Source organism: Littorina saxatilis, linkage group LG9 (genome assembly GCF_037325665.1).
Source record: "Littorina saxatilis isolate snail1 linkage group LG9, US_GU_Lsax_2.0, whole genome shotgun sequence".
Taxonomy (NCBI): Eukaryota; Metazoa; Mollusca; class Gastropoda; order Littorinimorpha; family Littorinidae; genus Littorina; species Littorina saxatilis.
In genome coordinates this window covers 24,293,438-24,297,472 of record NC_090253.1, presented here as the reverse complement: position 1 = coordinate 24,297,472, position 4,035 = coordinate 24,293,438, and positions in this window count along the sequence as shown.

The window sequence follows — 4,035 nt, the reverse complement described above, 5'->3', positions numbered from 1 at the left end:
CCGACATTGTTTAGCATCATGCTGCATGACATTCACAAAGTCAAGACGGATGGAACCGTGATTTCACTGTATGCGGACGACCTGGCTCTGTGGTCAAATCACAAACCAGGAGAAACTCAACACAGAACTAACCTGAAGAGATATCAAAACGCAGTAGACAACATAGTCAAGTATTTATACACAAACGGCTTCGAAATCGCCGCCGAAAAGACAACATTCATGGTTGTCACCAGAAAGAAGGTACACGAAAAATCCACCATTATCGTCAACAATACACCCCTGGAGCCTAAAAACCAAGTCAAATTCCTTGGCGTTACCTTCACCCCGAACCTAACATGGGGGCCACACATCAAAAACCTTGTCGGCAAAGCCAAGAAAGCACTTAGTCTCCTCAAAGTGTTAAAACGAGAGACCTGGGCCTCAAATAAAGACAGCCTGCTTCACATTACGAAAGCCATTATAAGATCCCGTTTAACCTATGGTCAAGAAGCATTTTTTGCTGCATCAAAATCGAATCTAAAACTATTGGAAAGAGCCGAAATGGCTGCACTCAAAATCATCTTTGATCTCCCAAAACACTCCATAAACAAACTAGTGTATCAAGAGGCTGGCTGGCTCCCCCTCGATGAAGAAAGAAGACTAAAGTCGGCCCAGTACGTATCAAGAGCCAGTACAGTTGATAATGCTGTGAACGAAGAGCTCACTGCTGAGTTTGACACAATTACCTCGGCCCCTTACCAAAACCTAAAAAGAAAAACACCCACAATATACGAAGCAACGATCCCACTAGCAGACTATGTACAACCGATATTTCAAGAAAGTGGGGTAAACCCAGGTAGGATGGCCCACATTCCCATTCACCCCTTCCCCTTTTGGTTCATGGAATCTCCCATCATCATCCCTGATCATGATCTGGGTGTAACAAAAAAAGATAACCCTGTACTTGTCTCATCACTAGTAAGAGAAATAATCTCAAACAGTTACAAAGATCACCTACAGATATTTACTGACGGCTCAAAACAAAATGATGACCAAACTGGCTGTGCTTTTGTCATTCCTGACCTCAAAATAACTAAAAAAATTTAAACTCAATAAGGATGTGTCCATTTTCACTGCAGAAATGTACGCCATCTTAAGAGCATGCCACTATGTCAATGACCTTCCTCGACCCCCAACAAGAGTCGTCATTCTCTCCGACTCACAGCGTTCTTAATAACTAATAATTAAGATCGCCATGCTCCGACTCAAAATCAGCTCTGACTGCTCTCCAAAATGGTTCCAGAAACCGGGAAGAGCTTCAGACGGAAATATTGTTCCTCTGTCACCAGATCATTGCCTCTGGGACAGAACTGACCCTTATGTACATCCCCTCACACACAGGGATCAGAGGCAATGATATGGCTGACAGAGCAGCAAAAGAGGCTGTCACAGATCAAGCAGCATTTCATGACCTAAAATTAACAAAGACGGAAGCAAAACACAAAATGGCCAAAGTTGCCTGGTGTCACTGGGAAACAGAATTAAAAACAGAAGGCAATGCCCATGGTTGGCTTATTCTGCCCCGACAAACAAAACAAAACAGGCCTACACTCCCCAACCCCCTCCTTAAAATACTTCGCAGAATTCGCACGGATGGATGCGCTTACAAGTTCTTTCCCCGTCTCTGTGAATGTGGACAGTTGCTATCTTTTTTACACCTCTTTGACCGCTGCCAATCACTCCAACAAGATTTCCGCAACCTACACACCCTTGTCAACGAACACAAACTGAAACCCCATGAGTTTTTAGATAAACATTGCACGCTTCAATGGAAGCCAGCATACACCCTGTGTCTCTCAATATATAAGGCTGAAATAGGACATCTGTTCTGAAAACCTCATCCCCTTTCCTCCTTCCCACCCCTCAATCCTCTCTCCCACCGACCCCTCCCCCCTCCCCTCCCACGCCCAACAACTAAAGCGTCTAAAACACAAAGCATAGCTATACTCAATTGATCAAACAAGGCTTAAGCACATACTGCCCTCCTACCTGAACTTAAGTTCCCCATTCTGATATATTTTTTAGCAAGTTGCTTCAATATTTTCCTTTGGCTAAAAATTAATTGAGATTTTTTTATTTTTTTATCTTTTTTTTTAATTTTTATAACTTATTCAGCCACACATATAAACATATCCTACATACATAAAAAGCAAATAAGCCTACAAAACCGCTCCAGTCCAACCACATTCCGCGTACACAATCATTACTTCCATCCCCATTTCGAAATATCGCAACAACAGACTTCCAGATATATAACACGATCATATGTGTTCTCTGTTTGCATGTTTGTCCAGTGTCTTGTCCCCACATAAAGCATATTAACTCTACCTGTCCCAAGATAGGCCAAATGGTTCTAAGAGGACGTTAAAACTAATTATCATCATCATCATCTCTCTCTCTCTCTCTCTCTCTCTCTCTCTCTCTCTCTCTCTCTCTCTCTCTCTCTCTCTCTCTCTCTCTCTCTCTCTCTCTAACCAATATGAGAGAACCGGCAAATAGTTGGCAAAGCTTTCGCTCTCATACCGACAGAACATAATAGAGAAACAAGCAAAATATTTCATTCACATACGTTTCCTGGGAGTGTACCACGTACGCAACTTTAACCCGTGACACAAATGGCCGAAGACAAAATATCTACTGCGCTGCCCCAGTGGAGTTCGAATGTCAAGTTTGAAACTGCTATGCAAATTTATGCACATGCTTGTCCGTGCATGGACGAAAACAGACCTGTATCGAACAGGAATTGAGAAAAGGGCAAAGGGTAGGGGGAGGGAAGGGACAGAGGAAGAGAGGAAGAGAGAGAGAGAGAGAGAGAGAGAGAGAGAGAGAGAGAGAGAGAGAGAGAGAGAGAGAGAGAGGTCAAACGCGCTTGGACGAAAAAATACCCTTTATCGAACATGGATAGAGGAACAAAGAGACTAAAATAAGAAGAAAACAGATTGGACGGGGAAAAAACAGATAAGTGAGGGAGAAAAAAACAGACATACTGAGAGAGCGTGAGATAGAGAGTGAGAGAGAGTGAGCGAGAGAGTGAGAGAGAGAGAGCGAGAGAGTGAGGTGAGAGAAAAAGGGAGAGAGACACAGACACAGACACAGACAAAGAAAGAGGGATGATCGATGGATGGACAGAGAGTGGTATGGAGACAGAGAGCCACAGATTAAGACAGACAGACAGACAGACAGACAGACAGACAGAGACAAGCAGAGACAGAACTTACAGAGAAAATATCGCCAGCAAAGCACATGACAAACTGACGAAGACTTGAGGAAGGAAGTCTGAGCGACTCAAGCGGACATGAATGAGATCGACCCAGAATGCAAATCGTCGAATTAATACTCTCACAACATTCGCACTCCTCACGGAACGACCCCCTAAACAACCGCGCCCCCAACAGAACAAGGGAGGGCACTCTAACCGCTCTTCTCCACAACCATCCATCATGGCCGCCGGTAGCAAGTCAAGTCAAGTCAAGTTTTATTCCGATAAAACCCCGTGAGGGTACATGGAAAATTAAAAAACACAATAAAAACACATTTCATTCAACACCAAATAAAAGGAACTAAAACAAAAAGAAATCAGGCTATGTACAGAAAGGGAGTTGAGGGGTGAGGGAGAGCAAAAACAATACAAGAAACAATTCAACAATAATAATAATAAATAATAATAATAATAATAATAATAATAATAATAATAATAATAAAACACACAAAGTAATTACATACATTTCTTTACTATGGGAAATGGGGGGAAGGGGGAGGGGGGGGGGTGATGGGTGAGTTAACATAAGGAAAAAAATACTATTACAAACAACACAAAACAGATAACGGAGTATAAAGCTAAAAGAGAATTAAATTTTACTCGCTTCTCAAACAGTCCATGACAAGTGTCATGAACTTTGCGAGTTTTAGCAATAAACTCTTTTTTGTAGTGGAAAAAAGCTCTCTGAATTTAACTGAATTGGGGCGGGCATAATAATAGCACCGTAACAACTGTTT